This window comes from Sorex araneus, chromosome 5 (genome assembly GCF_027595985.1).
Source record: "Sorex araneus isolate mSorAra2 chromosome 5, mSorAra2.pri, whole genome shotgun sequence".
Taxonomy (NCBI): Eukaryota; Metazoa; Chordata; class Mammalia; order Eulipotyphla; family Soricidae; genus Sorex; species Sorex araneus.
In genome coordinates, this window is record NC_073306.1 from 195,549,207 (window position 1) to 195,574,624 (window position 25,418).

General features: G+C 38.6%; 1 protein-coding gene across 3 annotated transcripts in view; it reads left to right on the forward strand.

Moving 5' to 3' along the window:
• Window positions 1-25,418, forward strand: part of SLC4A4 (solute carrier family 4 member 4) — a 389,797-nt gene that overhangs the window by 136,283 nt on the left and 228,096 nt on the right. The gene's annotated exons all lie outside the window — the stretch shown is intronic.

A 25,418-nucleotide genomic window follows, 5' to 3' on the forward strand; every position in this document is an offset into this window, starting at 1 on the left:
CCCGCTGTGCTATTGCTCCAGCCCCTAATATTTTCTTAATTTAAAAATTATTTATCTGTGGGGCTGGAGAGATAGCACAGCGGGTAGGGCGTTTGCCTTGCACGCGGCCGACCCGGGTTCGAATCCCAGCATCCCATATGGTCCCCTGAGCATGACCAGGGGTAATTCCTGAGTGCAAAGCCAGGAGTAACCCTTTGCATTGCCAGGTGTGACCCAAAAAGCAAAAAAAAAAAAAATTATCTGTGTTTTGCTTGGCATTTTTTTGGTGTTTAGTAATTTCAAAAAATTATCCACTTACTAAATATACATCAAAAATTTATCTACTTACTAAATATACATCTCTGTTAAAAGGGAGAAATATTCTATTCTTGTGAACACATTTTCAAGCTGTACCAGTTTGCCTTATTGGTTGGGAGGTAGGAAATGAAGAAAATAAGAAATTATTCCCCATTGGTTATTAATTTGTTGTATTATCTAGCTTTTAATGTATTATTGGGAAAAATTCCCATACTTCTGTTAAAGATAAAAGACAAGTTCTTACAAAGTATAGGTTGTTTGCTGCACTGAGAAATATTAGAAATATGTCTTGGCCACCCTCGACAGCCAGTAATACTAAGTGGCTCAGCTTGGTTGCCTTTAGTGGCAGGAGGTTTCCCAGGCACTGGGAGGGGGCCCAGGACAAAGAGGTCCTTGTGAAACTCAGCTAGGGACTTGGCCTCGGGACAGAGTCCTTGAAGAACTGCATTAACTGTGCCCTCCCCAGCAGCTTGCTGCTACCGCTCAGACCTCAGCTCTCCACTGAAGCCTCACAGAATGAGTACTGTCTCCAGGTGTATACTGGCTTTCTGCTACTTTCCGACCACATTAGAGTTCCGGAACTCTGGACTGGCCTTGTAGCATCATATACCATTGCTGCAACATCAATTTTATGTTCACTACTAATAAAGCTATTTACTCCTTGTCTTCTTATCTCTTCTGGAGAAGATAATTACTTATCCTTACACTTCCCTTGCTAGAATGTAAGTAATTTGTAAGAGTAGACACTGGACCCAGCGGTGCTGGGGGTTCCTGGGGGTTCCTGGGTGCATTGCTGCTAATCGTTGACCCAGTGGCTTGATTTGTCTTTCCTGATATTCAGGGCCATGATGGTACTAGGGAGTCTTGTGGTATTTGGGATTGAACTCAGGGCCTCACATGTGCCATTTATATTTTCTACTACTTTGTATATATGTATACATGCATATATGAAGTATGTATGTACATATGTGTGTATACATGAAGTTTTAAAATTAACCCATGGTTAATTTCTTTTGCCACATCATAAGGAGCATAGTTTTTGAAATCCTGTGAGTTTCTAAGTCTGTTTCCAATATCCTTCCCCATTTGGACATGTGAAACTCAAATCAGATAATACTTAAAACAATTTTATGTACTGTAAATTGCCACATGAATGTTAATTATTGTTATTATTTTAAATTTACTTTCACAGTGTATTCAAACAGCAATTAATGCCCAATGACTCCCTTTAATCCCAGAGACGATATATAAACTGAATATATCCTACTTTGTTAATAAACTCATATTTATATTAGGATTGTTGTTAAGAAGTGAAAATAACAGGTACACTCATTTTTATTTTTAGAATTTTGCACTCAGTCCTGGATGGAGAAAGGAGGAGGTAGAGAATAGAGGTCAATAAAGATTTAGTTTCTATTTATCCTGGTGAAAGACTGTACTTGGACTGATTAAGTTCAGTTTTTAATATTGATATATGTTGCACCAGTGCTCCAAGAGTAGCAGATATCAACACTAATTTTATGAGTTAAAATGTCAGATGTGGCCAAATGTATACTATACATTACAGAGAAATTATTTAGTTATTCAGGTGAAAATGGAATACTTTGAATTCACAATAAAAGGTATAGGAAGCAAGAGTCAGTATTTCCTAAGGTGAATTTCACATCCTGGAAAATGTGTTTTCTCAGTTGGATGCTGGAAGCATTTTCAGGTTAAAAGTGTCCACAAGAAATGGTTCATGTTTAGGTGTCATTTCTGTATTTTCCACTTTAAAAAGGGGAATCTGAAGACAGGTTGTGACTTGATCTATCTGGTCTCTTATGAGTGGATATTTAATTTCATTCTTTGCCTTTATTTTCAGTTTCTTTGTTCTTTCTATTAGAAACCTTACATTTCCTGAGGCTGGAGCGATTGCACAGCAGGTAGGGCATTTACCTTGCACACAGCCGACTGGGTTCGATTCCCAGCATCCCATATAGTCCCCCGAGCAACGCCAGGAGTAATTTCTGAGTGCATGAGCCCGGAGCAACCCCTGTGTATCACTGGGTGTGACCCAAAAAACAAGAAAAAAAAAGAAAAGAAACCTTACATTTCCTGATGAGATTGTTGCCAGGGTTCAGCTTTCATGAAAATTTTAACCAATTCTGTTAATAAATATATTAGGTTGATCCTTACAACTTTATTTTTGGATGAGATCTCACACATCTGAAAGTTCATGAACCACAATTTATATTTTCAAAGGAAAGTTTCATTCTGACTGTGGATAAGCTGTTGAGTTAGCCGAATTGAGAGTGAGCTTGTGCTGTCTGTGAGGCAGAAAAGCAGCGGAAGGATCTGTGGTTCAGCCAGTTGGCTGCCACCCAGCATCCCTGTTGTCTAGGCCATAGGAAATAGGGAACTTAGAGACAGGTGCTGAGGAAATGAATAACACTTAGTATGAGAAGTCTGACACATCTCCAGGTCTTTTCCTCTGTACTTGGTGTCTGATGCCTTAGCTAGATTGCAAAGATGATAGAGCCTGTAAGATGTTGTTTTATTTAAGTTTATGGTAGGAGTGAAATGACAGTGATTGTTGTAGAAAGGTAGCATATATTTGAGTTTGAAGCTGGATATTTAATATTGAAGGTTTTGGAAGTAGAGGTGGTTCTTTTTATTATTATTTAAGGAATTATGTAATTAAAGGACTTATTTATTTTAAAAATTTAACAATTCCCCCTCAATTTTATAGGGAAATAAGTGCCACACATCACTGTATAATGATCACTATCCACAGTCCTTTCAGTAATATTTATCTTTTCACATAGATACAATGTAAAGAAAAATATTTAAAGTAACAGTTTGATCCTTGTGAGAACTCCTAGGTCTCCCTCTCTCAGTAATTTTCCTAAATATTATTTAGCACTGTTATCCATAGTCAACAACCAGGTTATTGGATGAGCAATATGCTGAGTCTCACAAACTCCTTATAAAAATCTTGGCTTTGCTAATATCTTGCTGTAAATATTCATCAATATGAATGTCTCTGAACTTCCATTTTCTTGTTTATAAAATGGTATGCGATATAATTTCTAAGAGGTGCCTTTCTGATCCAAAGTTCTATATTTCTGATTTTTAATATTTTCTTCCACAAAATATTATAGTAACAGGTATTCATCATTAGTGAAAATGAGCTTTTAAGATAGAGGATAGAGTCAGACAAGGTGGAAGGCAGGATCATGGATGTGGCGCAGTGCAAAGTGCATGACTTGCACGCGTGAGAATCTAGGTTCTAGTCTCCGCACCAAAGTTAAAAAAACACTGGGCCAGAAAGATAGCTCAGTTGTTAACATGCTTGCCTTGCACATACTGAGTTTTATTTTATCCTTGGACACTGCTGAGACCGACCCCAGAGCACAGAGCTGGGGCCAACTACCTCTCCTGCCCTGCACTCCTGCCCCTCACCCACAAAGGATTAAGATGGAAGGTAACAAACTTTGTTGCAAAGGAAAAACTGAGAAATGGAACTGTGAACCTTGAACCTTACTATTCTCTCTCTCTCTTTTTAAATCGAGACAATGTGGCTTACAAAGTTATTCATCACAAAGTTGTTTCAGGCCCACACTGTTCAACACCAGTCCTGCCACCAGGGTCCCCTTCCTTCCACCAATAGTCCCAGCTTCTCTCCCACCACCCCGCCTTCTACCTTGGCAGATAGGTAGCAAACTTATGTCATGTTGCTTGGTCCAATGAAACTTAAAGAAATGGCAAATACAACTATAATAAATAAATTAATAAAAGTAAATTAGTGATAATAAATTGGCATTTGGTTTCAACCTTCCTTAATCTTATAGATAGCGCAGCGGGTATCAATAGCACAGTGGGTGGGGCATTTGCCGTGCATGTGGCCAACCCAGGTTCGATTCCTCCGCCCCTCTCGAGAGCCTGGCAAGCTACCAAGAGTATCCCGCCCGCACAGCAGAGCTGGCAAGATCCCCGTGGTGTATTTGATATGCCAAAAACAGTAACAACAAGTCTCACAATGGAGACTTGTTACTGGTGCCCGCCCGAGCAAATGGTGAACAATGGGGACCACCGTGCTATTTGACAGTGCTATTGTTTCTTCTCACATTTGTGTTCCTATTCTTCAGTGACTCCAGTGATTCTTATGTAGTTTCTCTTGGACTCATCCCATAGTTCTCTGGCATGATGTTCATTTCTTTTAAGACTTTGTTCCACCTTCTCGTTTTCTTGCTGTGCTGGGGGTACTCACCATTTGTATTTAACACACCCTGTAAGATGCTGAGGGATTAAACTAAAGGTTCCTCTCTGTCTTCTCTGCCAATTCTCACAGAACAACAGGGAGATAATTGTGAGCAGCATGTAATATGGTGAGTAGATCTGATGTGCGGCTGCGTAAGTGGCTGCATGCTTCAGGAGCTGTGGTGTGGGCCCTTAATATGGTGCAAGGCAGATGTGGAGGCTGCTGGGACCCACCTGGCAAGGAAGGCTCTGCCTCAGGTTTGAGCTCTGCCTCCAGTTAAGATTAGGCTTAGTGATATCAGCCTAGGCAAGCTGAGCTAAGACCTGGTTTGATAGAGGAGCAAGAAGAAGGTTCGGATCCTTACTTCCTTTTATACGTGTTACCTGCATTGGTGATCTTTGTCTCTATACTTGCAACTGTGCTGAGATTCTGGAAGGTAGGTGTTCTGCATTGAATGGGTGGTTTGAAACAATCTGTTTCTAGATAGGACACTTGTATTTCTATAGTGCCCTTCACTGGCTATGAAATTACAGCCTTCACGGTACAAAGTCATTGGTAACTCTTAAGCTTGGACTTTGCAACTGGAGAAGAAATGAGAATGGTGGCGTATTTGTGCTAAATAAGAATTTGGAGATGCATAATAATAATAAAAATAATAATCACGTACCTTATCCAAGCATAGATTTTGGTAAATGAATTTTAGACAGATTGTTTTACAAACTCCATCATGTTTCCTTAAACTTTTTCACTTTTTATAGTAATAATTCTTCTGGTGTTTATAATACATTTTTATTAAAAACAAGGTTTGCCATCTGCCAAAAAGAAAGTATAAAAATCAGGCTGTGCCGATCTTTTTCTCTCTCCAAAGTAATTTTCATCAGATCTCATTTTCCTCTGCTTTAATATCTCCTATGAATGTGGTTGCGATCTTGAGTCATGCATCTCACAGACTTGAGGCACATTCCAGATATAAATCAGGGAATTTAGCTGAAGAAAGGAGAGAGAAATCAATGTAGAGAAGGATGTGTAAGTTGATTATGTGATGCATCTTTGGGAGTGAAGACGAGCAGTTTGGTTATTTATAATATGATTGAGCCAAAGTGGCATTTCCACAATGATCAGGTTTATTTCACAGCAATGCAATATGCCTATTTAGCAATGTTTAGATAATGCTTCACACATGTCTCTGTCAGTATGTCAGAATGTTTGCAGATAACTTTGTTCCTCATACTTAAAGACTTTTCTCCTGGCGTCTTTCCTATGAAAGAGTTGAAAAATGGCTCTTCTAGTATGCATAGATGATGTGTGTCTATTTAGGATTTGGCCTTTTTGATTAAGAATCACATTTTAAAAGTTCTTAGCAGGAAGAACAAAATGGGAGACAATGACTTAATAGTGTAATCCAGTGTCAAAATAAAAGGACAGCATCTGACTTGGAAACCAACCTGCTGTTTCTCAATAAAGCGATAGCTATAACATTTCAGTAGGTTTTTCTTTTTTTAAGTGTTTTATCGAGTCACTGTGAGATAGACCCTTACAAAGCTGTTCATGATTAGGTTTCAGTCATTCAGCGTTCCAACTCCCATCCCTCCACCAGTGCACATTTTTCAGCACCAGTGTCCCCAGGTTCCCCTGTCACTCCCATCCATAACCCCATCCCCTGTCTCCCTCTATGGCAGGTGTTTCTCCTCTCTCTCTCTCTCTCTCTCTCTCTCTCTCTCTCTCTCTCTCCCTCTCACTCTCTTCTTTCTCTCTTTCTCTCTCTCACACTCTCTCACTTTCTTTTTCTCTATCTCCTTTTGGGCATTGTGATTTACAATATTGATACTGAAAGGTTATCAAGAATATGCCTTTATCAGTAGGTGTATTTTTTGTTTTATATCTTTTCCTTTATTTTTCCATGTTCTATTTCTTATCCTGTTATTTCCTTCTCTTCTTTTCTCCCTCCCTGTATTGCAGTAGTTGCCAGAGAAGTGGTACCAACACCTTTCTTGGCTGCATCTTGTAACTCTAATCTATTTTCATTAACATCAGAATGGAACTAAGAATTAAGAATAGTATCCAGTTAATAGATATCCGCAACTTTTGTTTTCCATATATACATATATGTACATATCTATGCCTGAGATTATCACTAATTCAGTTTTAAAATTTTCCTTGCTACCTGAAAAAATAGAATTATATTGTATATTTTTTTCTGTTTCACGGGAGACAAAAAGAGGTAACTTACTTTAGGAAGCAGGTTGCTTCTTCATGGCCTACACTTATTATTAAGCAATGCTTCTTGTTCTGGGCATGTGTCTGCTCTCAGCCCCCAGGATATTCCAAGGGGGTCACAGAGGAAAACTTTCATGGCACAACATGAGAAGGCCAGCTCTTAGGATGGGGGACCCAGGAAGGGGATTGTGGTCAGAAAACAGTCGAGAAATATGGATCATCAGGTCTTGGATGATGTCACAAAGAGCTCACTTGTATTTTGTGATCATGCTTGTTGGTGGCTTCTTTAACTGTTAAAATAACCTCAGGTTCTGATTTTCCTTCACTCTTTATTAATAGTTAACAAACTGTTTAATACGCAGCAGGAAAGCCAAGTAAGCCTGAAGCATTTAGAAAATGACGTGTGAATTAGTCGTAAACTGTTTCAGTAAACATTAAATTGGGTGGCAATTACTTAAAATGATTACTTAAGTTTCATTAAAGTATTTAAGAAAAAAATATGTCTTAATTCCAGTTTAATTATAAGTCACTCATTAGAGTTGCTTCCATCTAAGGTTTACCAAATCACCTAATTAATTACAACTCTTCAGTAAATTATTCATTCCTTTTGCCTACTTTCTCTTCAGACTTAAGGGACGCTGGAACCTGATAATCTATTTTTAGTTGCTTTGAATGAAGGCCTAGTGACACCGTTTAGTTGTTGTTTGGGTAAAACATTACTTTCAGCTTGTTTTTGACAATTAGAAGAAGCACTGAAAGAAACTCCTGTATGACTGGTTACCAAGAGTTAATAGTGACTATATCATGAGACGCACTGAGAAAACAGAATGTCTTAAAAAAAAAATCGGAGGGGCCAGTGAGATGGTACAGTGGTTAGCGCATTTACCTTGCATGCAATCAATTGAGATTTGATTTTCACATCCCATATAGTCCCCTGAACACTGCCAGGAATAATTTCTGGAGTAACCTCTGAGTATCACCAGTTGTGATACCGCCCCCCCGCCCCCCAATTCCCTGCAAATGAAAGAACAAACCAAAGTATTTGGATTGCCCTCTTAGGTGATCACCATCATCATTTAACTCCATCATTTGCTGTGGCTAGATTTGCCATGAGGTAGATTGATTTTTTTGAGTAGGTGAAGAATTTTCATGAGTAATCATATTATATATTGTTTGATCAGTAGGAGTGGTGTATTTATGAACAGTTGTAAATGAAATGCTGAGTACATGTTTTGAAGGTAGCATGACCAGATTGTGGGAGACAAACCGAACATTCACGAAATTTGCACAGCCAAGAGAATAGAGATGCTGAGGTAGAGAGAGCAGTCACCTGGGACAGGTGTCCACTCCTCGTCACAGCGTGACAGTTGAATTCGTTTTAGTGAGAACTGCAGGAAGCCCCCTCCCTCCACCCCATCAGCTACAGCCCTGCTCTGAACATCGATCTAGAACACACACTTCATTTTGTCACTTCCTGGTTGAGACTCTCAATACTTCCCTATTGGTACTATAGAATAAAGTCTAACTGCCTTATCAAGGTATATAGCACCACTCATGATTTGTAGATACCTATTTGTATAGTTTCCCCTCTCTTCTCACTATATTTTCATGGTCTGTGCTCCTTATATTGAACTGTGGGTTTCTAAAATGATTTAAGAATTAGTACATTATTCTAGTTTAGGTCTTCGTATAGTCACTAGTGGGGGCTCAGTACACAGAAGTTGAGAACAGTTAGTTGGGTAAATAAATCAAAACCTCTTGACACAATTACTCTAATGATCTGTTTGCATGTGGGTTTTTCCTTTCTGTGATGTGAGTCCACAAAGAGCACTATGGTGAGTGCTCATTATCTGGAACCCATTAGATACTTGTGAATCAATGAATGCATTTGTAGCCTGATAAGATCATACATTCATATACTCATGTTCGACCCATAGTTATCCATGGTTATTGAAGAAAGATTGGACATAGCATATATTATTATTTAATAAAATATGTTAAATAATTATATGTTTGACCTTCTTGGAATTATAAAATGATCAAGCCAAACAATGACTATCTGAATATTGAAGATATTAAATAACTTTATCATAGTGTGGTGATGACAAGAAACTGAAAAGAATGGATGAGAGTTGGCATAGTCCTCTGTACACGCCTCGTCATTGCAAAGCAGTTGTCTAGGGATTGATTTGAACTTTAACAGAGGCATAGAAGACTTCCTTCTCATATTGGGCTCCAGATGGCCTGGGACTGAGTGAGATGAAGTATAGTGATGTGAAGTATAGGTATGATATAGTTTATATATATTTGCATACATGTTAATTATATATAATTGAAGTTTCATTTTTCCTTGAATATTTTGAAAAATATTTCCAAGACATTTGAACAGAATTATTTATTTGATTCAATTTTTAATTGTTTTGGGGCTGGCAGTGTTGGAGGCCACCAGGGCCACACCTAGAAGTGTAGGGCAGGGAGTTGTGGGGATGGAGCCCATAGTCTTACACATTCAAGACACGTGTTCTACCCTACCCCTCGAATCATATCCCTGCTCCCAGAATTGTTATTTATTTATTTCGGTTCTGTGGGCCACAGGCAGTGGTGCTCAGGACTTGGCTTCTAGCTCTGTGTTCAGGGATCTTTCCTGGTAGTGCTTGGGAAACCATGTTGGATGCCAGGGATTGAACTGGGATCAGCTGTATGCAAGGCAAGCGCCCTATTTGCTGTACTATCTCTTTAGCTCCCCAGAATTGCCATTGTGAATGCGAATTACACCAATGTCTTTAACAGTTAAAGAGGTAGGATAAGGTCCAGGGAGATAGTACAGGAGTGAAGGCTTGTGCCTGGGTCTAGTAGACCACATGGTCTACTCATCGGCACTTTGCACCATCGGTACCCAAAGTCCCACCAGGGGTCACTCCTGAGCCACAGAGACAGGAATAGCTCCTGACCTTGCTGGATGTTGCTCAAATCCCCTCATGTCACCCCCCAAAAACTCCCCCCATAACAAAAATGACAAAGCAGAGAGATTTCTTGAAGCTGGGTGGTACCTTCTGTTATTCCTTGTAAATAATTTTTGAATAATCACATTGCAATAAAGGACTAGTTTGTACCATGAAAATTTATTAAATGATTACAAAAGAGACTTTAAAAAAAAAAACTTTCGGTACACATTTGTTGATAAAAACCTTGGTTTTTGTTTTGTGTTTCTTTGTCTTTCGGGCCACACCTTGCTGTGCTCAGGGTTTACTCCAGGCTCTGGCTCAAGTTCATTTTCATCTTTGATAGTGTTGAGAGATTGAAGCTCCCGCTCCCCACATCTCGAGCATAAAGGACAGTGATTCAGACCCTTCGATTCTCTTTGCTTCCTGAGAAACCCGTCAGGCCCAGCGCTTCAGAGAGAGAAGCCAGTCTGCTTTCAAGAACAAGTTAAATCATGAGCTGCTTTATTTAGAGCCAGTTGGAGGTAGCATACTGCTGGCAATTCCAAAACCATTTAAAAAACAAAAGTTACGGTTATTAATTTTTGAAGCCACAAAAGCATGAATCAACATTATAGCAGTGTCAGTATCTCAGTAGGAACTGGTTTCAACTGAACTGTGGCAGCAAAATAAACGTTTGCAGATTGTTTTGACAGAATGTCATCCACTGGGCTTCAATTTATTAGCCTACAGCCTTACTTATGAAAGACTGCTGTATGTAAAGAAGAAAATCTGCCTTTCCTCGGAACATTTTGGGTTTTAGCAAATAAATCTATTGCAAATATTTGTAACGTAGATCGGCAAATGTTATCCCTGGGATTTGGATTTGTTAGTAAGAGATGTACCGTTAAGTACTGACATATTTCACCATGGTGGTGGTTAAGGAGATGGGTTTAAGAAAGTAGGGTTCTAACTAGTCACTAAGGAGGACTCACTCTCTTAAAACTATAATTCTAAGGCATTTAAGAGTATCTTGATAGCGCTACAAAATGAAAAGGGACTTATTATTATTATTATTATTTTTGCTGATGTACAAGTTATTTCAAGCATTTAGTGACCCATGACAGTTAGATGGTCTTAAAAATTGCATTGTTCCTTGGCTATTTTAAAAGGAACTTAATTTCTGAGATTTTATGGGAATTGATTTTAATCCTATTTTCCAGTGGAAGTCCCCCAGTGAAGCTTAGGCACAAGCAAGCCTAAGAGGTTATTCTATTTCTTGGAGTTGATATCTTTTTAATGTTTTTAAAAGTTGACGAGTTTGAAGAAAACAACTTTCTGGAGCAAACTTCTGCTTGTGTTTATATGAATTTAATTCAGCTCTAAAACAAATCAGTAACTCCCAAAGTTAAAACTGACAAGCTTATAGGCTAAGTTGTTTGAATGCTGGAATGAATTTAGACAACTCTTGAAATGAATTATAATCAGAGGAAAATAACAAGAAATAAAATGAATGACTTGTTGAAAAGTAAAGGAATAATGGTCAAACCCAAGCTTAGGGTAGGAAAGTTTAGCATTCCTTGGAAGGCATTTAGTAATATTTGGTGCTTGGTTACTAAATTTTGCGGGGCTACACTTGGTATGTAGGGGTAGAACCTGAAGCTCCTGAATGAAAACGCTGCACTTCAACCCTCTGAGTTATCTCCCTGATTATGGTTGGTTACTTTAAAGAGAAAAATTACCATTGTTACTATCAAAACTTTAAATGCCTTGCTCTCAAGAGTTTAAGTCAATATGTTTTTGAAATATGGAGAAGGGACTTTTGAAGGTTGCCCTGTGTTGAGAAATGCAATGGAAAAAGAAAAGAAGGAGAAATCAGCATAGTTACATTCTAAGTCTAGATCTTTCCTTTACTAGATTTTTGTCTTAGAGGATGTGTGTGGTCTTCGTGAACATGTTTCATATATGAATATAGAGATAATGGGCTATAGAAATGTTCTTAAATGAGGTTACTTATGTTCATAGTAAATATGCTTACTGTTCTTATACATTATATCTCCTGCTAAGTGGCTGAACAATGCAAACATTATAGTTTAAAATACTTGGCCAGAAAGTTAAAAAGCAAACTGAGGAATCTCTCCAATAATATCTATATTAGTAACTTTCTTTTGAAGAGACTCTCAAGTAGGGGTCATTTGACAGAAAAAAAAGGAGCCTTGCGATAGCAAAAAATGGTAACATTGTGGATGAAAATAATGCAGTGGATGTGTCGCCTAGTTTACTGATATGTGATTCTATCCCCCAGAAAGATTGTAAGCCGAATTATTATTCCTACTCTTTGCTAATTTTAAGTGGCAATAGTTTCAGGATAAAAGAGTAATTTCCCAAGTAGGATTCATTTCCATATGTGACTAAACAGTTGTTTTATTTATTTGGTTTTTGGTTTGGACCACACAGAGTGGTGCTTGGGCATCACTCCTGGAAAATCTTTGTGCTCAGGGATCCCTCCCGGAAGGATCTGGGGTGCTGGGGATTGAACCCAGGTGGCCACATGCAAGGTACCTTACCTGCTGTACTATTTCTCTTCCCCTAAAAGAGTTGGTTTTTTTCCTTCTCAATTCAAAATGTACTCATTTGCTGGTAAATTAATAAACTGTCATTTATTGCAGGATTATAAACATTTTATTATAAACATTTTATTGTCTGTAATGTCAGACCTACAAAGATTTCAGAAAAATCTTTATTTGAGTTGCTGTTTTTGAAGTGAATTTTTATATGTCCATCTACAGGACTCAGATAAATCTTCTTATTTGCAGGAGAAAATTTAGTTTCAGTTGATTGACTGTTCTATTAAAATTTCTAATATTTAATTATACTAGTGTCCAGAAAAAAAGATTCAAAACGGACTTTCAGAATTCTATTTAGGGGATTTATTTCTGATAAAAAAATTTAATGATAAATTTTAAGTAATCATATGGCATATTTTGTGTGTTTAAAATAGGATTAGGTGGGAACTATAGTTCTGAGACCCAAGTGTGTGTTGCATGCTGGAACTCCATGTTTGATCCCCAGATCCACCTGGTTCCAACACTTCAAGGCTTAATCTGGAGTCAAGAGCTAGGGATAGCCCCTGAAGCCATCCTAAGCTAAGCCAGCCGTCCTCTCAAATAGGCTGGGTAAGACGAACATAACATTATAAGAATAGGCCATTGGCTGGTTTTCCTTTTGTACACAAGGCAATGATCAGGGATTACTTAGTCACTGTAATTTATTTCTTTATGTAAACTGACGAAGGAATCTGTAAAAGTATTTGGGATTTTGTTTGGAAAAATTGAGACTTGAAAAAAACATGGAGATGAACTGACTTATAGGTTTTCGTTGTGATGCAGTTGATGCATACTTCCTAAAATCTCTACTCTGCAAGAGTAGAGACGGGGTGGGCATAATTTTGGGGCATAACAATCTGAATGTGTGTGTATTTTGGTGCAGGCTCTAGAAAGCCAGTGTTTAATATTCACTGAGTTTCTCTTGGGCTGCTGATTGTGTGTTTGTTTTAGACCATCAACTGCTTAAAGAGAAAAAGTAGATGGTTGTCAGTATGGTCAGAATCAAACATTGTGTTCCTCACAAAATTTCCACATCTTAGTTCCTTTTGTCACATTTTTTTAGAATCTGTGATCCATCATACATGCTTTTCCTTTTATATAATTTTATTCTTCTTTGAGTCATGTTATTAAAAATAAAAACATTTTAAATATTTAGTACTTATTTAGGTTTTTGAAATTGGCTATATACTTTGACCTCAAAAGGTCAGTTCCAGTGAGTTTTATTTTTGTAGCTAAAAAAAGTTAAATTAATTTAAAAAAAGGAGAAAAGTAAAGATCTTTCCTCACTGTGAGACCTTTATACATCTGGTGTTCACTACAAATCTTTGACTAAACAGCAGTATAGAAAAAAAGATGAAACTATTATTTAGGATCAGTTTTTCTCTCCAAGGATGCTAAATCCAGTTTTTCAGTCATAATTTGAAAATTTCTGTGTTGTGTCTCAAAGGAAAGTTGATGCAAAGTGACAGATATAAATAAATGATACACTAGTCAATAGTTTGATATAATATTGTCTTGTGTTCTGGAATGTATTTTTGTAAGCCAAAAGAATAAAACTCACTTTTATCATCCATGGCTGTGCCTTGTAATCGCTTCTCATTGTTACTGTATATTAACTAGATGGAGTGTCTGAGTCAGAGGGTTAAAGGGGTATTTGCTGTTAGAGTTGGAGCTGAGGTCAGATCGAATCTTGGTCTTGTAGTTTTGGTTCCATCATTCCACCCATGATTACTGTTGACTCAGGATCTTCTATTGAGAAGTGAATTCCCTGAGCTAACACTAGACAGGAGAGTGCGTGCAGAATCCCATCTGAGAAATGAATGCTCCCTAAGCTATGAAGATTCATTTCCTTTGAGTACGTGAGAACCAGCTGCTGTGAACATTGCATTGACCACTTTGGGGATTTTGCCAGCGTATCAGTAAGTTTTGAATGTCTTTGTTTTGGTTTACTACGTGAATGCTCTGTGAGGTTTTGGAAATCAAAATTCCTAATATCTCTTACACATGCTCCAATCCATGGTTTTCATTTGCTTTGTGTCATTTAGCTTTATGAGTAACTTAGAAGAAAGTGTATTTCTATCAAACTTTGCTCCTTAGTTCTAAAATAGGATTCTAGATTCTACAAACTTAGAAGATCTGGTTTTATTGCTTATGAAAACGGATTTTGCAGTCTTTGTTGTAGTTGGGGAAGAAGCTAATGAAACCAGAAGTTTATTTGTTTACAGTAATTTAACTCTTGTCATTCACATGCCATTTCTTAAGTAGCTGAAGTCAAGAGGTCCTTTTGAGTCTAGTCTGAATTTGAGCTCTTTTCTGGCCAAGGTCAATGTTACTGTTGACTTTTCTAATGTTGAGTCTTTTGGATAGAAAAAAAAGGCAAATGAAGCACGACTTTCTTTGTTGAGAATACATTTAAGATTTAGAGAATTTGGGTGTCATTGCTACTAATTTTGGACCCTCGATTCAGAGCAGAAAAGAAGAAAAAAATTATGATAGTATCTTGTTCACATTTATGTATTACACTAAGGGCTCTATCAAAAAATCTAAAATATATCTGTGAGGAATGTGACCTTTTAAAAATATAGAAATAACCACTATTTAACGTTTCCTTGATGTCTCTATTCACTACTCTCCTTTTTTCTCACTGTATTATATTTTGAGTCACATTTCTCAATATTGCAATCCAGGAAAGATGGGTAGAATTTTTTTTGGCAGTGTGGGGGATGTAGTCAGAACTCATAAAGATTTTTATGGCTTGCTGCCTTTTATTCTTATGCATTTTGAAAGAGAGTCTGCAGAGAAGAGAATGTCTTCTTTTGTATGTGGAGGCATCTAATGGCAGCATTAGCACGGTGGTTGTGACACTAATATTGGAGCAATAAATATAGCTACTTTGCATTGAAAATAGTTGCACTTGAGAAAGGCTATGGAGTTTATTTTGGGAATCCTGAAGATTTCCTAATGTTGACAAGAATTGAGTCTGACTTTAGAAACCTCAGGGTATAAATTGTGCTGATAATTGTTCCGAGTTGAACTCGAGAAAATGCTGATGTGTTCACTCTTGAGCGGAGTGTGATTCATCATCTAAGCCTTATCACGGACAGCTCTGGCAGAGCAAAGAGAAGTGAAGTAGGAGTGGGAAATTAAAGGAGAATGAAAAGGGGACCGATAACATGCACTCGGAGCATTAAGGTCTTTTAGGAAGAGCTTGTTGGACAGGACCCCACGTGTCAAAGCTTCTCTAGCCTGACTACCCCAGGCTGTAACTTGTAGGAAGAACAGTCCCCAGAGATCAGAAAGGCAGGCAGCCGCCCCTCCTGGCGGGAGAGGATGTGTCTGCTGTGGTCCCCGAAGTCCATGTCCTCAGACCCTTGCCTTTGCCTTGGCACTAGTCTCCTTTAAGTTCTTGTTTCACACTGCAAGAAGCAACAAACCAACCATGAGGGGCAGCTGTATTCCACGGGGCTCATATTCTTATAACTGGTGAGTTCCTATTTGGGTCCTATTTTCAGAAAGCACTTGAGCTCCTCATGCCGCTTGCACAAAGCCTGATTGTTCTTAGAAATGTGCAACTGCTCACTGATTTGGAGCCGTGTCGCACATTCGGAGCTGGGTATTTGAACCTCACTGCAACTCTATGACACGTGACAGGAGGTATTATTTGTTTTGAACATTTGTTCCAAAAAATAGTTATGGATTCTGCCATTGCAAGTATTTTATGATAGTACCTTGTGTGCTAAGTTCACATCATTATTTTTAGTTCAGCAACTGAATCCCCTCAATGTGATAGCAATGTTAATTAGACAAATTGGAAGTTATGATGAAGCAAAGTGAGGAAAATAGAAATCATTGCTAATTTTGCTATTTAATAGGGATGATATTGGTAACATTTGGTGTGTGTATATATATTATATACATGTACATATGTATGGAAAGCAAAAAAATTCAGGAGATATCTGTTTATCAGTATAGATCCTGAATTTTTTTGTATGAACACTGTATAAGTCATTAAGCTTTTGGTTACAAGTGCAGGAGGTGCAATTATAATTGAGTGAATGAAACAACAGAAGAAAGGATGTGAGCTGCATCTTTGAAGAAAGTAATTTGATTGGAGCGAAAGGCTAGACAGAAGAACAAGAACTGAAAGTTAGTGCTTATTCAGTAAGGTATTAAATACTTTTCAGTTTTAACAAGATAAATACACTGGTGCTTACATGTAAGTGAATGAATGTGGTCATAGTAACTCTTTCTTGAGTCTTCTTTTCTTCTGGAAAATTCTTGACAGGTGGCAGGTACCAACGGCATAATTTAGGATTCAAGAAGTAGCAAAGCAATACTTGGAATTCTGTGCTGCCCCATCAAACCTTATTATCTTTCAAACCTTATTATCTTTCATGACATTCTGCCCAGATTTCTTGGTCGCCTGTTTCGCCCACTTAGTCCTGCATGTGTTGCTTTGGCATCCTCGGTGTTGCCTCCTTGGGAGCTTTGGGAGCCAATGTCCTTGCCTGCTGCTGATCTTGACATGCCCGATGCTGGTGGGTCGTGTCTACACTAGATACTCTTTCCAGATGGTTTTGCAAATAGAAGGGACAGAGGTGTTTGAGCCAAAAGGATGAATCTGTGTGAAATGTCCTTTGAACACCTAGAAAAAACTTGAAAGGTAGATTTTTGGGTTTTGTTTCATTTTGGGCACTGTGATTTCAATACTGTTAATGCATTATTTTTATTTATTAAATATTTGTTAACCCCACACCCTTCACCAGTGTGTCCACCTCCCTCCACCATTGTCCCACTGTTCTCCCCTACTCCACCCCTCCCCATTTAAGTGGGATTTCAGTGTTAATGTGACATGCAACGGGGCGGGGGGAGGGGGTTTGGCGGGAGGCCGTAGGAGTCAATGAAATTTCTGTTTCTCCACCCATCAGAAAGACTCTGTGAATGCCATCCAAACCTGGATTAAATGAGGTAGGCAAAAAAGAAATGAAACATAAAGTCTAGGAAAAATACAAAGATGTTCAGTTTTACCATTAATTAATTCATTTTATATATTAGTGGGCTGAGGTTGTCAAAGCAAAACACCATTGAAAAAGTGTCTGAGCAGTTTATTTCACATGGTCCTGAGGACTAGAAGTCCGTGTGATCTGTCGCCCTGATGTAGTGCACTTCTGGCTCGCAGGGAAATTTCTTTCTATGTCTTTACAGAGAGAAAGGAAGGGGAAACACTGCCCGGCATTTTTTTGCAGGTGGGCTGGTGATTCTTGGGACTGTTTGTGGGTTCACTGTGAGAGATGAGGGTGCAGTGCTCAGGAGGTGCCGGGAGGAACTCCGGGATTACTCCAGAGATTACACGGGAGAATTTGACCGTATGAAGTTTTAGGGAGATACAATTTTTCATCCATAACAGGTTACCCTTGTTTGGGTCAGCAAAGAGATGGCTAAATCCCCCAAATGAGCAATTTAAATTTAATGTCTCTATGATAGATTCTTAAAATATTGAAATAATATTAATATAGTTGGAATAATTATTACAAAGACTTTGGGTCAGTGGTTTTGATCAAATATAGCATACCTTAGAATTCCATAGACAAATTTTTTTTGACTACTGGCCTGATTTCTGTGAAAGGCCTGGCAGCATTTAAAACACATATGCTATGCTCTATACCAATAGGTAACTTAGTTTTAGTTTTTCTAACCTGATCTACTGGCAGAAAAGAGGACAGAGCTTATTATTTATAATAAGCTAACAAATACAAGGGCTCTTCATTATGTTTTGAAGAATTCTGCGTGTTAGAGATGTGGCATGAACACGTTTTTATGAACTGTACGTACTTTTTCCAGTATTTTGAATATGAAAGGCTAAGACACAGGTAGTTCCCCAAAATGCCTCAGCAAGCTCCAGTTTTGATCATCTCTTGCTTGTTGAAATTGAATTTACTCTGCTCCTGAGTAAGACTGGAAATATTCTGAACCCCACCTCTTGGTACTATGGTCTCTGTATCTGAATGAGTGTGCGGGCCTGTTAAGGATAATGCTGTGAATGGAGAGACTTTTATAAGTGTGAGGACTTGATAAGTACATGGGTACTTAAATATTTTTAACATTAGTCATCTTTATGAATGTTACTTGGTTGTTTAAATTTCTCTAGCTTAACTGTCTAGAGACGACCAGCCAATTTTTTCAATAGTGATTTTTTTGACCGGGAAGGGGGATTGGTTAAGATAAAGTTAGATGAGGACATGGAAGAAGCCTAAATGATCCATACAGATCACTCCAAGAAAATTTAGGTTCCATAAAATAGGCTCTTTATGAAGGATAATTGAAGGTAATATGTAAAATTTAGCTTCATTCTAAGCAACTATGATGAAAGCATGAAAGTGTATTATCAGAACTCTTTTGGTTTAAAATGACAAAAATATCTAAAATAGCTTTAGGTTGAAAGGAATTTTTGCATATGATTGAAAGATTATTGGCAGCATGTGTACTGGACCCATGTGCTAAAATGATGGCATCAAAAACCTCTCTGGGGGCTGGAGCGATAGCACAGAGGGTAGGGCGTTTGCCTTACATGTGTCCGACCTTGGTTCGATTCCCAGCATCCCATATGGTCCTCTGAACACCACCAGGGTTGATTCCTGAGTGCAGAGACAGGAGTCAGCCCATTGCATCGCCAGGTGTGACCCAAAATAGAAAAAAAAAAAACAAACCCAACAACCTGTCTACCTTCTGTCTACCTTGTTTCTGCTCTGCCGGGTCTACCTTCTTCCTAGGCAGGCCCTTGACTTTTTCCTTAGAATTATAGATGCTCATGCATACCGAAACGTTTATTATGGCAGCAGGCCTTGGAATAAAGTAAAAATCCTGAACTCCCTGTCCTCCAATTTCCAATAAAGGATCCATGGGTTTTGGCTCTGATTGGCCTGAATTAGGTCATGTATTCAGTCAAAATTAGTTGCTGTGGCCAAGAGTTTTGATATTTTTATTGTTGAGTCGTGAGTCACAGGAGGTGAATTTAGCTTCAATGGACTAAGAAGAGCAAACATTGTTCTTCAAAGGAAAAAGCGTGCTCATATTACACAAAGAGGTTAGGGCTGCCGAATGGGCAGGACTAACTGCTACTACTCTGTGTGTGTGTGTGTGTGTGTGTGTGTGTATGTGTGTGTTTAAAGATTTACTTGTGTATAAAACTTTACACATTCAGCAATTTCTTATGGTTATGGTTAAGAATATGAAAATGGACTTAGATATATTTTAGTATTTTTAAAAATCAAGATGACATTATTTTATAAAACTATATGTCTTAGAAGTCATAGCTCACAACTTACACCAATTAAATGCAAGAATTTTATGTAAGTATTTGTGTCTTCTTACAGCCCTATAGTGATCTACTCATAACAAAATTAATTGTGAATTTTTTTTGTTGGGACAGGGGTACACCCAGTGTTGCTCCAGTGTTCCTCCTGGCTCTGTACTCAGGAGTCACTCCTGGCATATCGGATGCTGGGGACTTAACTGGGGTGGGCTGATTGCAAGACAAGCACCTTCCCCTCTTTTCTATCGCTCTAGCCCTGGTAGTGACATGCAGATTTTTATCTCAGAATGGTTCACTGTTACTGTCACTGTCATCCCGTTGCTCATCGATTTGCTCGAGTGGGCACCAGTAACATCTCCATTGTGAGACTTGTTTGTTACTGTTTTTTTGGCATGTTGAATACACCACAGGTAGCTTGCCAGGCTCTTCAGTGAGGGTGGGATACTCTCCATATCTTGCCGAGCTTTCCGAGAGGGGTGGAGGAATCAAACCCAGGTCGGCCGCATGCAAGGTGAATGCCCTACCACTGTGCTATCGCACCAGCCCAGAATGGTTAGAAATGAGTCATTAAAATGGTAACCATATAAACCAGTTTGTGGCAGCATATTGAACAATTAAATAGTTATTTCTTTATGCTTTGGTTTGAGGCTAAGAATTTACCAGATATTGAACTTTGTCACGGAGAAAAATACAAAAGTCCAGAAATCCTCATTTAACCCTCAGAAAGAAATTTGCATTTAAATGTATCAGCTCAGTGTGAATTGCTCATTATGATCATTATTTCTATTAAAAATTATTTTTTGGGTAGCCTGCTGGGTGACCACAGTGGGATGCTTCTGAGACCAAAAATAAAAAGGCACATTCACAATCTGCCTTATGGAGGGTATTGAACAAGTGTTCAATTAATTTACTTTGGGCTATTTCAGATGCCATTATGATTTCTGCTTCTTTGAAAATGAGTATATTTGCTGTGTATTCTGTTCATATGACAATATTCTTTTACTTTAGTGTGTGGGTCATAGGGCACCTGGTGATACCCAGGAATTTTTCCTGGCAGTGCTTGAGGGACCTCATGAGATGTCGGGAATGGTATCTGAGTTGACTGGGTGCAAGGCAAACACCCTCCTTGCTGTTCTATTCGTCCAGTCCCTGGCATTATTACTTTAAAAAATGGGATTACTATCTGTTAGAGTGTGATGGCTAAGAAATAACTTAAGAATTACTTAGATGGGTTTTAGGTTATATAACTTGTGATTCTTGGGGAAGTTTGTTAGCTGCTTAGTACTCAGTTTCCCTATGTGTTAACATAAAAGATGAGAATAATAGTATATATTCCATAGGATGTGTAAAATGAATGAAGTAGTCAAATGCTAAACAGTACAATGCTTGTACGGTGTAATCAGCAAAGATGTTGCATATTTATTGATACTTTAATGTATTTTTCCATGCACAGTATTTTGTGCTCAGGGACTCAATAATAATAATAGCATTGTCATTGGGTTGTTTATCAATTTGCTCAAGTGGGCACCAGTAACGTCTCCACTGTGAGACTTGTTGTTACTGTTTTTGGCATATCAAATACTCCACTAGTAGCTTGCCAGGCTCTGCCATGCGGGCAGGATACTCTTGGTAGCTTGCCGGGCTCTCCAAGAGGGATGGAGGAATCAAACCCGGGTCAGCCGTATGCAAGGCAAATGCCCTACCTGCTGTGCTATTGCTCCAGCCAATTTTATTATATTTCTCAATTTAATCACTTACTTTTAATGCTTTTTTAAATTGCATCACTGTGAGGTATAGACCCTTACAGAGCTGTTTGTGATTGGGTTTCAGTCGTACAGTGCTCCAACACCCATCTCTCCACCAGTGGACATTTCCCTGCACCAGTGTCCCAGGTTCCCTCCTATCACCCCCACCTCCACCCCCTGCCTGCCTCGGTGGCAGGTGTTTTTCTTCTCTCTGTCTGTCTGTCTCTGTCTCTTTCTTTCTCTCTCTCTTTTTGGGCATTGTGGTTTGCAATATTGATACTGAAAGGTTATCAAGACTATCCCTTTACCTACTTTAACTGGGACTTTATTTTAAAAAATATTCTCTTGGGGCTGGAGAGATAATACAGCATGTAGTGTGCTTTCCTGGCATGTGGTCAACTCTATTTGGTACCTGGCATCCCACATGTTCCCTAAGCACTACTAAGAGTAACTTCTGAGGGACTGGAGCGATAGCACAGTGTGTAGGGTGTTTGCCTTGCACGCAGCTGACCTGGGTTCGATTCCCAGCATCCCATATGATCCCCTAGCACCGCCAGGAGTAATTCCTGAGGGCAGAGCCAGTAGTAACCCCTGTGCATCACCGGGTGTGACCCAAAAAGAAAAAAAAAAGAGTAACTTCTGAATACAGAACCAGGAGTAACCCCTGAGAATTGCTTGGTGTGACATGCCCAAAACAAAAATAAAAAATATTCTCTGGTGTAACATACCCAAAACAAAAATAAAAGAATGTTCTCATTTCAAAAAATACTATAGTGTATTGGGCTGTAGCGATAGCACAGAGGGTAGGGCATTTACCTTGCATGTGGCAACAAGTCTCACAATGGAGACGTTACTGGTGCCCAATGGAGCAAATTGATGAGCAACGGGATGACAGTGATACAGTGATACTATAGTGTATTGCAAATACTTAACACTGGTAATTATTTGTTAAGCTGCCATAAGAGTCTGGAACTATTCTTTAATTATTATAAATTAGAACCATTTCCATTTTGTTACGATATGTCCTTTTTGGGGGGGGTGTTTGGCTGTGTTAAGGGCTTACTTCTGGATCTCTGCTCAGAACTCATTCCTCACAGTGCTCTGAGAAACATATAGGACACTGGGATCAAACACAGTTTGGCCACACACAAGGCAAGTGCCTTACCCCCTGTATTATCTTTCTGATCCCGCAGTATGACATTTTCTAGTTGCATTAAAAAGGAGCAGAGGAAAAAAAACAAAAGAAAATAGAAGGATTTCATGTGAGGAACTAAGGTAGTGTGTGTGTGTGTCTGTGTGTGTGTGAGACGTGTATGTACATGTGTGCAGATATGTATGTATATATATGTATATATATAATCCATTCTTCCATTGATTCTCTTATTTATTCCTTCATTCATTCTTTCTTGTGTAACTTCATTGTACACAGAGCAGAAACTAAGAATAATTTTGATAAGGGATAAACCAAATTGTGAAGGTGTGAAGACAAACTATAGCAATGAATTACAAACAAAGCGATGGCTATTAACTGTCTAAATGGACATTTAGATTAAATGCTGTGTTCCCTCTGGGTAGAAGGAAATTGCATCTAAAAGAGAAAAACGGCTTACCCAAAGTGTTCATTCTTTTATTTGCAGCTTATTGAACAAATGGGATTGGTGCTGTACTGTGGTCACTGTGTGACTAATATAAAGGTGGATTAAGAAAGCGGGTAGGATAAGGACAGTATTCAAGATGTAGCTATTCTTCATTTTAGAGTTCTGAATGTAAGGTGCCTTTCGTAAAGATTATAGCATACTAAAAACTGGCCAAGGTTTATTCAGTCACATGGAGTTCACTAATATTCAGAGGGACAAAGTGCTCAGTGTTGGGTTGACTTTTGAGGAATGCACTAACGCACACTGACTTCCAGGAACTAGGGGATCCAGGGGGAGAGAGAAAACCTACAGGTACAAAGGAGGCAGCAGTGAACAAATGGAGGGTTTTTTTATTACCCAAACTTTAATTTTTTTGTGGCAACCACAAAATGATATAATGATATGAATAAATGAGAGATCCCTGCTTCTATGAGATCTCTCTCTCTGTCTCTCTGTCTCTCTGTCTCTCTTTTTCCTTTTGGGCATTTTGGTTTGCAATTTTCAGATACTAAAAGGTTATCCTTCATATCCCTTTACCTACTTTCAACACTCAGTTCTTATCCAGAGTGATCATTTCTGACTATTATTGTGATATTGGCCCTTTTCTATCCTAAGTGCCCTCTGCCCCCCACACACTTGTTACAAGCTTCCAACCATTTCCCAGTCCTTCTGGCCCCTCTTTTACCTGGTCTTGGATATTAGTCTCATACTATTTTTTTTTTTATATCCCACAAATGAGTTCAATCATTCTATGTCTACCCCTCTCCCTCTGACTCATTTCACTCAGCATAATATTCTCCATGTCTGTTTATAAGCAGATGAAGAACTCTTAATGCAATTTTTTTGCATTAAGTACCACTTTTTTTTTTGCCAGTACCACTTTTTCAATATATCTCTAACATTTCTGCAACCACTTTTTAAATTTACATTTGTCAGTGCCTCCACTAAGCTTCTTCAAATGCACAGGTAGAGTCAGAAATGGTGGATGGTGGCGCTCTCATCACTCCTGCAATCAGTGTCTTCTGTAACTCCACTTAACATTTGACAAAGGTTTTACTTCCCAGCATTACCACTTTTTCTTTCCATGTTTTCCTCTTTCCTGACTGATTCCCTCTTTTGATTGTTCCTGTCATCTGAATGTATCCCTGGGATTGAGAAGGTGCCATGGTTATGCACTTTGCTGCCTGTACATGAGCTAGATGGCAATGAGGTGATCAGCCATGGACAGACTTTAAAGGAGCAGTAGCCGTTACACTGACTGTGACACACATACGTCGTCGATATAGTAATTGATGGATGGGGGTAGCTGGGAATTTTGTTCTTTATACAGTTACTCTCAAATACATCCTATTGGCTATGTTCTAGGTGCAGGGAGTGAGTATTATTTATTCAAATGGTGGTAACTGAAATTCACACATGCTGGAACCATGCCAAAAGAGGACTCCTAACATCTCAGACCTTATTTTATGACTAGGTAGGCATTTTTCTGTACCAAGAAGAAATCACTTTATCTATTTTGATTTTGCAGGTTTTTTGCATTTTACATATAGTATACACATAAAAAGAACAATAATCCTGACTTCATGATTAATGGCTGCATTATTTATATATTGGGTTTTGGACTCACTCCCAGTGGTGCTTGGGGGGTTGACCTTAGTTACTGCCCCCTTTCCACCTCCCTGTGGTGTATTGTTGAATAGTTACAGTATAGTTTATTTAACCAATCCTCCTTTAGGACATGTGGGCTTTTTCTTTATCTCAATTATTCACAGTGCCTTGGTTACCTTTGTAGCTAAAACTTTAAGAGAACTACTTTGTAGTTAGTTTAAGAGAACTACTTTGTAGTTAGAATGAATACCTTTGTAGAGTAGCTCGTTTACATACAGTATACATGTACTCTTTTTTTTTTTTTTGATGGGGGATTACCTTACCTGGCTGTGTTTAGGGATTACTCCTGGCTCTGTGCTCAAGGATCATTTCTGGTGAGGTTCTGGGGACCATATGAAGTGTCTGGGATTGAGTCCGCATGAACCACATGCAGTGTCTCTAGCCTGGATACCTGATACCTACTCTATACCTGATACCTGATACCCAATACCTACTCTAAAAAGGCTTCCACATCTTTACAAATTTCCTTTGGGGAGATGTATCCATTTAGGCTACTTCCAGCAACAAGGTGAGCGTGTGGGCACTTTTCCTAAATGCTTGCCAGTAATGGCTTTACTGGTCTTCATTTTTTTATTTGTTTTTTTTTTTGTTTGTTTGTTTTGCTTTTCGGACACCTGGGGCTGTGTTCAGGGGCTTCCTCTGGCGCTGTCCTCAGTGAACCATATGTGGATCAGATCAGGGTTGGCCACAGATAAGGCCCCTCTACTCTCCGCCTGACTGTAAGCATTGTTGTTCTTTTTAATTGTTGCCATTTTCATGGTAAGACATGAAAATG